At 37.3% G+C, this 12,561-nt stretch overlaps 1 long non-coding RNA gene across 1 annotated transcript; it reads right to left on the bottom strand.

Annotated features, from left to right (window-relative positions):
* Window positions 1-4,003: 4,003 nt before the first annotated feature.
* Window positions 4,004-11,252, bottom strand: LOC127836520 (uncharacterized). The gene is made up of 6 exons (XR_008028807.1): window positions 11,097-11,252; window positions 9,368-9,418; window positions 8,525-8,586; window positions 6,799-6,849; window positions 5,954-6,015; window positions 4,004-4,278 (listed from the first exon to the last, which is right to left on the bottom strand). It is a non-coding gene; the product is annotated as an uncharacterized LOC127836520 (long non-coding RNA).
* Window positions 11,253-12,561: the final 1,309 nt, after the last annotated feature.

Below are 12,561 nucleotides of genomic sequence, written 5' to 3'. Positions count from 1 at the left end.
TAACACGAAATTTATCATGTAACTGCCAAATCATTGTTTGCGTATTGATATTGATAATGTATTAATTTATATAATTAATGCTCTCATTCCATGTCAAAAAAAAAAGGGAATCGTTTCGGAAATTGGTGTACGGTCTGCGATTTTCATAGAATCGGTGCCTATGGACGTAACAACAGAGTTGTGTATGGAAAGAGTCCGCATTTTCTACTCGATTATGTAAAAAACACACTATCCAACAGCATCACAAGAACACACATTAAGAACATTCAAATACACTCAATTCCTGAGTAGCCTTAGCTACGTAAAAAAACAAACTATCACTGACAAAGTTTCCGTCAGAGCTCATTTTTCAACGCAAACTCAATTTGCCGTATTGCATGTGCATTTAAGAATAAAGAATAAACAGCTAAGCGATTGGCATTGAGAATTAAGCGGTTTACTATTACCTTCTTTCAGAGGCCTGCCCTATACCCATCAAAATAACCGACCATACAGCCCGCTGGATACGCTTCCGATATCCGGCCTGTTTCGGCTCCGCAAGAACGAGAAGTTGTTCGTGAAGGTGCGAGACCACCCAATGGGCGCTTTGTACGACCTGGATGGCAATCACACCCACTTTGGGGCCTTCATGGTTCAAACTAAGGATAGCTGAGGCGGTGAGCGGATGGGCTGCCTTCCGGTTCGGATAAAGTTTGTCTTAGACATTGAGTACTTACAAACTACCGTCTTAACGAATAGCGTGTGTACAGACTTCTTACAAAGAACCTGAACGTCGGAATTGGTGCTGCCAACAGGCAGTGAAATTTAATTTATTAATTGCCGACACTTTGCTCTAAAATATATTATAATGATAATAACTTGCGAAAATGAAAAAGAACAAATATTTAAGCAGATGCATAAACGCTATAATGAATAGCACATATACATCTTATTATATCCTGTTTTGCTTGTTGCGTGCGCTGGTTTTCTGCCAAGCTTTTCAGACACCGGAGTCCATTGTCCAAGCGGCCGGTAAGCCGATTATTGGGCCCTTCATTGGTATCTACTATGCCATACAACCAGAAGAGCACGTGGTCTAGCAGTAATGCCAGTTGCCAGTATTAACGCAGACTTTATACTTATCAGTGATTGTGTGCCCTATAATTTGAAAATAACTGATTGTAATACATTACTTGAAAGTATGTATCACAGATGTATCAACCCATTTGAAGTTTGTGCAAATCATAATGATTGACATGCTTTAACTTGTGTCTTATTAGGACAATCACTCTGTTAACGGGCCTTCTTTGAAATTATACAAGGTATTGTGGCGGTTGTATTTAACATTTAGAGTAAAAGTGTTCATTAAAAGTCTGTCGGGATTTACATAACACACTGTTCAAGATGTGTTTTGTATAGACCGAATAACTTCCTATATAACATATTAAACACGTGAATTCAAGTATGCTACATACATTAATATGGAATACTTCTCCAACACGTACATCGACATGTATTTGTGAATCCCTTCATGCGTCAATGTATATTGTTTTCATTTATGTATCTGCGTATGTGCGTTACCCTCGGGTTGTATTTGGTGCCTTGCTTATTACATCAGTTGTGTTGCAATTGTTACCGACTTCATTGTTAGTTTTAATGCAATTGTAATTCGACTAAAGAAGTAAGTGGAACTTGTTTAAATAAATGAAATGCCAACATTACTTAACTAAATTCATTTTCCTTTGTGCTGAAGTTGGCATTCTCATTAAATTAGGGAAAAAAGAATCGGTTCCAACTTTCAAGGGTTTGGAGTTGGATACCGACTTAATGGAAGCAAAGCTCCCTTAAGAAAAAATAGGCAAACATAGAATCTTTCTTCATACGGTTGAACGTACTATAACTTTGAACAAACTATAACCTTTGCTTGGTAACATTACCTTGTTGCAAAGTTGTAATCCCAGGCAGGGGCGTAGATAACCTCCAAACATTGGGGAGGCGGACGCAAGGTCCCGGCTTTGAAAATAATAACATTGTTAATGTAATAAATTTTGTGTTAAATATTAATGATAATAATTTAAAAAAAAAACATTATAAAGCAACAATGCGAGTCTTGTATGTTGTATGTTGTGTGTTTTTTTTCTAAATTTCGTTTGTATTTAGATCGACGTTAGGTTCATAAAAGGTAAGAACGGTCGCAAATTAAAATTTAATACTAATATACCTACCTAATCGTATTGGAGCCATGTGAACGAATCAAACCAACTAGATTGGAATGAACGCTGTTCTGGCTTTTTTTTCCGAATGTACGCTTAGGAAAAGCAAAATTTCGAGGCTGATTAGGAATACTCGTTTTGAACATTAAACAATTACATATATGATATTGTTTCAATGATTTCTAATCAAATAATAACTGTTATACTTAAAGAACAAAACTATTTTCAATCAAATTAATGTTTTTGACGCGTATATTTACGTACAATTGTTTTAAGTGGCAGTTACCTTTGAATTAAAGCGCTCAATTAAAATTAAAAGAAAAGCCTGTCCTCCTGCACAGACTCAATGATCTTACAAAGAAAACTATTAACCTAAATCACTGAATCACTCTTTCTTATGAAAATAGACGTGATATAACAGCATGGAAATTATTTGCTTCAATGGTTACACTAAACTTTCTGAAAAACGCTGGATCGATTCACCAGCGTTACACTTCGAAACAAAAAGCAGCATGTTCTGTGCGTGTAGTAAACTTACAGGTCATCGCCGAGTCTTCACGACTACCTTATGTGCTGATATGTCCCATGTGGCATTTTCAGTGTAAAATATTTAATTTTAAGCCAAAGTAGCTCGCATTTATCCCGCTGCCCGGGTTTTCGCCGAAGGAATTTTTTTCAACAAATACACCAGTGCGCGATGGCCAATGAGACCTTTATGTTCAATGGTAGTAAAACAGATAGGGATGCTATGATGGTTTGCTGTATGGGTTATGTTTATGTATTTTCTGTGGATGTTGTGTGTCTGTCTGGAGCGGAAAACGAGTGAGTAATCCAACTGTTCGCGTCAGTCCGTCGTGAAAGTCAATTTAGTCTATGTTCAATGCCAATCGCCCAAAACCCACTGTTAATTAATTTTATTTTCCTTACCATCATGATTATCATCATTATAACAATTGTTATCATTATTAAATTATAATTATTATCATTATTATCATTATTTATGATTGATTGTGTATAGTTTGTTTTTAAATTGTGTGTGTTTTTACTGTTCTCTCCGCCCCAAGTGAGGTGTAAGTGGGAGTTCGAGCGGGAAACAGGGAACGCCCCGATTCCAGAAACGTCCCTGGTTCTTTTAAGTGCCCTGTGTAGAGCACGATACACTGCACCCCCGGTTAACGCCCTCGCGAAAGGCATATCAGTCAGTTAAGTTAGTATTTACAGTATTAGTTAAACCAATGCACACCCACAAACTAACAACAATATATATAAGAAGTGAATGAAAAACTAGCAATACATACTTGCATTATGAGACTAAGATGTCACGGTTTCTTACTAATTAGAGGATGGGATTGAATTGAGTATTATTGCTGTCATAGTCAGTAAATATAATTCAATACTCGAAAACGGATACAAATATGCAATCAAATATTTGAAAAGGGGCATTGTACCTTTTATATGCTGGCATGTACTAATATTAAACTAGCCTCGCTTTATGTCTTTTTAAGAGAAGATTGCAGTGCGGATATACTGTTACTTTCCTAAATTATACTGCTTACTCGTCGCACATATAACAAATATCATGCACTGTAAACCAAATAATAAGAAAAATTCGAGAGAGCATGCGATAGACAAGAGCAAGCCACCAGCATTCCTTTATTGTAATATTAAGTAGGTCATGTCATCAGGGCCAAGCGCGCGGGCTTGATGGAAATTCGTCAGGTGTGTTCCACTAGCGCCGCTGACATGCACTACCCAATATATTATAGTATATGTACCTACATTTTGAATCTAATATATAGGTTACAATATACCAAAAGATTTCCTACACAAATTCAATGTAAAAGCAATAACTTCAACAAAAAATAAAGTCAAACTTTTGCGCATAGAGACCCCCATAACCATACCTTTTCTTAAAGAGCATTCCAAGTCGCAATGATTTAGACAATAAAAAAGGGGGGTCATGCGTTTTGCAAGAAAGAACTCGATGCGAATCAGCGGTCACTGTTTTACAGCCATCAATTTACCGGGTTCGTACCAGTGGATGTGGGTTTCCCGCCATCTGTCAAAGTCTCATGTAGTCTTTAACCTTCAAGCAAATGAGTGAATTTCTGTTAAACATCAATGTTTTCCCTACCACATGCACAAAGAAACATTCTAAAATAAAGTCATGGCAAGTGCCCACACAGAGAATTGTGTCTTCTTATAAATGATGTTCAGGTTTTAAAGAGTATAGCATTGCACTCCAAAAAGATTTAGTATATTGTAACCTAAAGGAAAAATATGTTCTGCATGAAATGTGTTTTTCTTGCATATTATTATCTTCCTATTCATATTGCACCAATATATTAAGTTTGGCTGGATTATCTGTCCATTTGGCCATTTTAGATCACATTTTCACATGCGGGTGTTTTCGGTCCGAAGAAGGCGATTTAAGGGCTGTTAAAGCTTAAATGTCCCTTTAAGAGTTAAAGCTGTTGTGTTCAATATCTGCAACAAAATACCAAAACAAACCATATGGACAGGCACGTGGGGCTTATGCGGGGTGGGGAAAGAATGAACTTGTCAGATATTTTCACTCTAAGCAATTTTGATAATGTCTTTTTTGTGTGTGTTTTTTTTAAATACCCCCAAAAAATGTCAATTTCCCAGCAAAAATATCCAATTTCATCCAAGACAAACAACAAATAAGCAAAAATGAGAGATCAAAGATACTTTGAAGTGTAGAAATCAATAAGCTTCCTATAACTTGTTGTTTCACACTTATAAAAGTGTGAAATCTTGAAAGCGCCTTGTTGCTCGGAGCCCATTTATTTACCAGTCGCAAATGGTATATTCTAGCATATAATGCCATGGGTGCCTTTAAACTGCAGCAGATGGTCAATATGCTCTGCCAGCTGTCATTCAGAGGTTCAAGAGAATACAAAATTTCATATTTTGGGCGCAAAACAAGTACTTTTGACTATTTTTATGGTGGCAATCTGGTCAAAATGGGCGTTAATAACTGAGCGAAAGACAAAAATGCTCATTTTGGGGGTTTAAACTAGAAGGAAAGGTTAAAATGAACAAGATACATATATGTTGGAGAGCATTATAAGCTTAGAAATGAAGTTCTATGAAGTAACAGGGGCAGAAAGGCAGCTCAGATCAATGCAGGCTTCCTGAAAGAGGTTTCTAGTACATCTTCTGGGGACACAGCTTCCCGCAGAATTCTCAACACAACACATATCATTGATCCATGTCACCTTTGTATGCAAAGACAAGCAAATAAGGTCAATACTTCCCATAAATCACTGAATGAGAGAAGCATGTACCAAATGAAAAACTAAACTGGTTGCTGAAAGTGCCACATTTTGGCAAAAAGATCCCTCTAAGGTCAATGATGAAGGGGACACTTGCTACAACAATCCTATGTTTAAGTCGGACGCCACATCCTTTCAAGCCGGGACCATGACTGTAAGCATATTGTGAGAAAACAATACCAAACACAAGCTAATTGTAGGGTTACAAGTAGCATATCAACTCAGATGCACTGCATACATGCTTAGGAACAAGGATAAACCTGTTAAGTGCCAACTTCTGCTGCCAACAAAGCGCGAGCTTTACGTGTCAGGACGCGGAACTATCCATACAAACTGCACGGGGAATTGCAAGGCGGCAAGGGTTTGAGTGACCACAAACCTGATTATGACAGTATTTCACACCTTAAGCATCATAAATATGCTTATTTGCTTGCGTACATGATAATAATTTAGTATTATTACCTGTTTTACCATCAACAACCCTTATCCAGTGGCCCTCGGCTTAGTTGCACACATTCCTCTACCTGAAAAAGTCAAAATTCCCAATAAAAAATAGATATAAAATGGCAAAAAACATGCACTTAAGTATTTTTAGTGTATTTTTATGAATAATATGAAGTAATAAACCTTGTTATGTTCATGATTGCACTAAATATGAAGGCTGCCTCAATTAAGTGTCTGCTGCACTGTCCAAACTGTAAAAATGTCCGCCATTCCATGTCGGTGAAATGGGGCTCTGTTTGAATGTTCATGCTTTATGCACTAGCTATTGTTGCGTTACTGGATCACGGAGTTCCTGGCGTTGAATTCTGACTTCATGTAGCACACTAACGCTACATGGTCAACCAATATGCCTTTGAATTCAAGTCGGAAAGCAATTTAGCCCTTATTTGGCTATATCAGGGTGGGGGTCAACTTGAAAAACAACTATTCCAGGTCAAATTATCTGAATTCATGCATTTAAGGCACTTATTTTCTTCTCTTTTGTTAAGAAATGACCAAAAATCAGCTTTCCCAGTCATATTTTGCACTTGCAGATGATATTTCATTTCTACCTAAAGCTAGTTTAGGTTACAATATACCAAAAGATTTCCTACACAAATTCAATGTAAAAGCAATAACTTCAACAAAAAATAAAGTCAAACTTTTGCGCATAGAGACCCCCATAACCATACCTTTTCTTAAAGAGCATTCCAAGTCGCAATGATTTAGACAATAAAAAAGGGGGGTCATGCGTTTTGCAAGAAAGAACTCGATGCGAATCAGCGGTCACTGTTTTACAGCCATCAATTTACCCGGGTTCGTACCAGTGGATGTGGGTTTCCCGCCATCTGTCAAAGTCTCATGTAGTCTTTAACCTTCAAGCAAATGAGTGAATTTCTGTTAAACATCAATGTTTTCCCTACCACATGCACAAAGAAACATTCTAAAATAAAGTCATGGCAAGTGCCCACACAGAGAATTGTGTCTTCTTATAAATGATGTTCAGGTTTTTAAAGAGTATAGCATTGCACTCCAAAAAGATTTAGTATATTGTAACCTAAAGGAAAATATGTTCTGCATGAAATGTGTTTTTCTTGCATATTATTATCTTCCTATTCATATTGCACCAATATATTAAGTTTGGCTGGATTATCTGTCCATTTGGCCATTTTAGATCACATTTTCACATGCGGGTGTTTTCGGTCCGAAGAAGGCGATTTAAGGGCTGTTAAAGCTTAAATGTCCCTTTAAGAGTTAAAGCTGTTGTGTTCAATATCTGCAACAAAATACCAAAACAAACCATATGGACAGGCACGTGGGGCTTATGCGGGGTGGGGAAAGAATGAACTTGTCAGATATTTTCACTCTAAGCAATTTTGATAATGTCTTTTTTGTGTGTGTTTTTTTTAAATACCCCCAAAAATGTCAATTTCCCAGCAAAAATATCCAATTTCATCCAAGACAAACAACAAATAAGCAAAAATGAGAGATCAAAGATACTTTGAAGTGTAGAAATCAATAAGCTTCCTATAACTTGTTGTTTCACACTTATAAAAGTGTGAAATCTTGAAAGCGCCTTGTTGCTCGGAGCCCATTTATTTACCAGTCGCAAATGGTATATTCTAGCATATAATGCCATGGGTGCCTTTAAAACTGCAGCAGATGGTCAATATGCTCTGCCAGCTGTCATTCAGAGGTTCAAGAGAATACAAAATTTCATATTTTGGGCGCAAAACAAGTACTTTTGACTATTTTTATGGTGGCAATCTGGTCAAAATGGGCGTTAATAACTGAGCGAAAGACAAAAATGCTCATTTTGGGGGTTTAAACTAGAAGGAAAGGTTAAAATGAACAAGATACATATATGTTGGAGAGCATTATAAGCTTAGAAATGAAGTTCTATGAAGTAACAGGGGCAGAAAGGCAGCTCAGATCAATGCAGGCTTCCTGAAAGAGGTTTCTAGTACATCTTCTGGGGACACAGCTTCCCGCAGAATTCTCAACACAACACATATCATTGATCCATGTCACCTTTGTATGCAAAGACAAGCAAATAAGGTCAATACTTCCCATAAATCACTGAATGAGAGAAGCATGTACCAAATGAAAAACTAAACTGGTTGCTGAAAGTGCCACATTTTGGCAAAAAGATCCCTCTAAGGTCAATGATGAAGGGGACACTTGCTACAACAATCCTATGTTTAAGTCGGACGCCACATCCTTTCAAGCCGGGACCATGACTGTAAGCATATTGTGAGAAAACAATACCAAACACAAGCTAATTGTAGGGTTACAAGTAGCATATCAACTCAGATGCACTGCATACATGCTTAGGAACAAGGATAAACCTGTTAAGTGCCAACTTCTGCTGCCAACAAAGCGCGAGCTTTACGTGTCAGGACGCGGAACTATCCATACAAACTGCACGGGGAATTGCAAGGCGGCAAGGGTTTGAGTGACCACAAACCTGATTATGACAGTATTTCACACCTTAAGCATCATAAATATGCTTATTTGCTTGCGTACATGATAATAATTTAGTATTATTACCTGTTTTACCATCAACAACCCTTATCCAGTGGCCCTCGGCTTAGTTGCACACATTCCTCTACCTGAAAAAGTCAAAATTCCCAATAAAAAATAGATATAAAATGGCAAAAAACATGCACTTAAGTATTTTTAGTGTATTTTTATGAATAATATGAAGTAATAAACCTTGTTATGTTCATGATTGCACTAAATATGAAGGCTGCCTCAATTAAGTGTCTGCTGCACTGTCCAAACTGTAAAAATGTCCGCCATTCCATGTCGGTGAAATGGGGCTCTGTTTGAATGTTCATGCTTTATGCACTAGCTATTGTTGCGTTACTGGATCACGGAGTTCCTGGCGTTGATTCTGACTTCATGTAGCACACTAACGCTACATGGTCAACCAATATGCCTTTGAATTCAAGTCGGAAAGCAATTTAGCCCTTATTTGGCTATATCAGGGTGGGGGTCAACTTGAAAAACAACTATTCCAGGTCAAATTATCTGAATTCATGCATTTAAGGCACTTATTTTCTTCTCTTTTGTTAAGAAATGACCAAAAATCAGCTTCCCAGTCATATTTTGCACTTGCAGATGATATTTCATTTCTACCTAAAGCTAGTTTAGGTTACAATATACCAAAAGATTTCCTACACAAATTCAATGTAAAAGCAATAACTTCAACAAAAAATAAAGTCAAACTTTTGCGCATAGAGACCCCCATAACCATACCTTTTCTTAAAGAGCATTCCAAGTCGCAATGATTTAGACAATAAAAAAGGGGGGGTCATGCGTTTTGCAAGAAAGAACTCGATGCGAATCAGCGGTCACTGTTTTACAGCCATCAATTTACCGGGTTCGTACCAGTGGATGTGGGTTTCCCGCCATCTGTCAAAGTCTCATGTAGTCTTTAACCTTCAAGCAAATGAGTGAATTTCTGTTAAACATCAATGTTTTCCCTACCACATGCACAAAGAAACATTCTAAAATAAAGTCATGGCAAGTGCCCACACAGAGAATTGTGTCTTCTTATAAATGATGTTCAGGTTTTTAAAGATTATAGCATTGCACTCCAAAAAGATTTAGTATATTGTAACCTAAAGGAAAAATATGTTCTGCATGAAATGTGTTTTTCTTGCATATTATTATCTTCCTATTCATATTGCACCAATATATTAAGTTTGGCTGGATATCTGTCCATTTGGCCATTTTAGATCACATTTTCACATGCGGGTGTTTCGGTCCGAAGAAGGCGATTTAAGGGCTGTTAAAGCTTAAATGTCCCTTTAAGAGTTAAAGCTGTTGTGTTCAATATCTGCAACAAAATACCAAAACAAACCATATGGACAGGCACGTGGGGCTTATGCGGGGTGGGGAAAGAATGAACTTGTCAGATATTTTCACTCTAAGCAATTTTGATAATGTCTTTTTTGTGTGTGTTTTTTTTAAATACCCCCAAAAATGTCAATTTCCCAGCAAAAATATCCAATTTCATCCAAGACAAACAACAAATAAGCAAAAATGAGAGATCAAAGATACTTTGAAGTGTAGAAATCAATAAGCTTCCTATAACTTGTTGTTTCACACTTATAAAAGTGTGAAATCTTGAAAGCGCCTTGTTGCTCGGAGCCCATTTATTTACCAGTCGCAAATGGTATATTCTAGCATATAATGCCATGGGTTGCCTTTAAACTGCAGCAGATGGTCAATATGCTCTGCCAGCTGTCATTCAGAGGTTTCAAGAGAATACAAAATTTCATATTTTGGGCGCAAAACAAGTACTTTTGACTATTTTTATGGTGGCAATCTGGTCAAAATGGGCGTTAATAACTGAGCGAAAAGACAAAAATGCTCATTTTGGGGGTTTAAACTAGAAGGAAAGGTTAAAATGAACAAGATACATATATGTTGGAGAGCATTATAAGCTTAGAAATGAAGTTCTATGAAGTAACAGGGGCAGAAAGGCAGCTCAGATCAATGCAGGCTTCCTGAAAGAGGTTTCTAGTACATCTTCTGGGGGACACAGCTTCCCGCAGAATTCTCAACACAACACATATCATTGATCCATGTCACCTTTGTATGCAAAGACAAGCAAATAAGGTCAATACTTCCCATAAATCACTGAATGAGGAGAAGCATGTACCAAATGAAAAACTAAACTGGTTGCTGAAAGTGCCACATTTTGGCAAAAAGATCCCTCTAAGGTCAATGATGAAGGGGACACTTGCTACAACAATCCTATGTTAAGTCGGACGCCACATCCTTTCAAGCCGGGGACCATGACTGTAAGCATATTGTGAGAAAACAATACCAAACACAAGCTAATTGTAGGGTTACAAGTAGCATATCAACTCAGATGCACTGCATACATGCTTAGGAACAAGGATAAACCTGTTAAGTGCCAACTTCTGCTGCCAACAAAGCGCGAGCTTTACGTGTCAGGACGCGGAACTATCCATACAAACTGCACGGGGAATTGCAAGCGGCAAGGGTTTGAGTGACCACAAACCTGATTATGACAGTATTTCACACCCTTAAGCATCATAAATATGCTTATTTGCTTGCGTACATGATAATAATTTAGTATTATTACCTGTTTTACCATCAACAACCCTTATCCAGTGGCCCTCGGCTTAGTTGCAGACATTCCTCTACCTGAAAAAGTCAAAATTCCCAATAAAAAATAGATATAAAATGGCAAAAAAAACATGCATTTAAGTATTTTTAGTGTATTTTTATGAATAATATGAAGTAATAAACCTGTTATGTTCATGATTGTACTAAATATGAAGCTGCCTCAATAAGTGTCTGCTGCACTGTCCAAACTGTAAAAATGTCCGCCATTCCATGTCGGTGTGAAATGGGGCTCTGTTTGAATGTTCATGCTTTATGCACTAGCTATTGTTGCGTTACTGGATCACGGAGTTCCTGGCGTTGAATTCTGACTTCATGTAGCACACTAACGCTACACGGTCAACCAATATGCCTTTGAATTCAAGTCGGAAAGCAATTTAGCCCTTATTTGGCTATATCAGGGTGGGGGGTCAACTTGAAAAACAACTATTCCAGGTCAAATTATCTGAATTCATGCATTTAAGGCACTTATTTTCTTCTCTTTGTTAAGAAATGACCAAAAATCAGCTTTCCCAGTCATATTTTGCACTTGCAGATGATATTTCATTTTTACCTAAAGCTAGTTTAGGTTACAATATACAAAAAGATTTTCTACACAAATTCAATGTAAAAGCAATAACTTCAACAAAAATAAAGTCAAACTTTTGCGCATAGAGACCCCCATAACCATACCTTTTCTTAAAGAGCATTCCAAGTCGCAATGATTTAGACAATAAAAAAGGGGGGTCATGCGTTTTGCAAGAAAGAACTCGATGCGAATCAGCGGTCACTGTTTTACAGCCATCCAATTTACCGGGTTCGTACCAGTGGATGTGGGTTTCCGCCATCTGTCAAAGTATCATGTAGTCTTTAACCTTCAAGCAAATGAGTGAATTTCTGTTAAACATCAATGTTTTCCCTACCACATGCACAAAGAAACATTCTAAAATAAAGTCATGGCAAGTGCCCACACAGAGAATTGTGTTTCTTATAAATGATGTTCAGGTTTTTAAAGAGTATAGCATTGCACTCCAAAAAGATTTAGTATATTGTAACCTAAAGGAAAAATATGTTCTGCATGAAATGTGTTTTCTGCATATTATTATCTTCCTATTCATATTGCACCAATATATTAAGTTTGGCTGGATTATCTGTCCATTTGGCCATTTAGATCACATTTTCACATGCGGGGGTGTTTTCGGTCCGAAGAAGGCGATTTAAGGGCTGTAAAAGCTTAAATGTCCTTTTAGAGAGTTAAAGCTGTTGTGTTGGTTCAATATCTGCAACAAAATACCAAACAAACCATATGGACAGGCCGTGGGGCTTATGCGGGGTGGGGAAGAATGAACTTGTCAGATATTTCACTCTAAGCAATTTTGATAATGTCTTTTTGTGGTGTTTTTTTTAAAATACCCCCAAAAATGTCAATTTCCAGCAAAAAATCC

Source organism: Dreissena polymorpha, chromosome 6 (genome assembly GCF_020536995.1).
Source record: "Dreissena polymorpha isolate Duluth1 chromosome 6, UMN_Dpol_1.0, whole genome shotgun sequence".
Classification (NCBI taxonomy): Eukaryota; Metazoa; Mollusca; class Bivalvia; order Myida; family Dreissenidae; genus Dreissena; species Dreissena polymorpha.
This window is presented reverse-complemented; position numbering and strand designations above follow the sequence as displayed.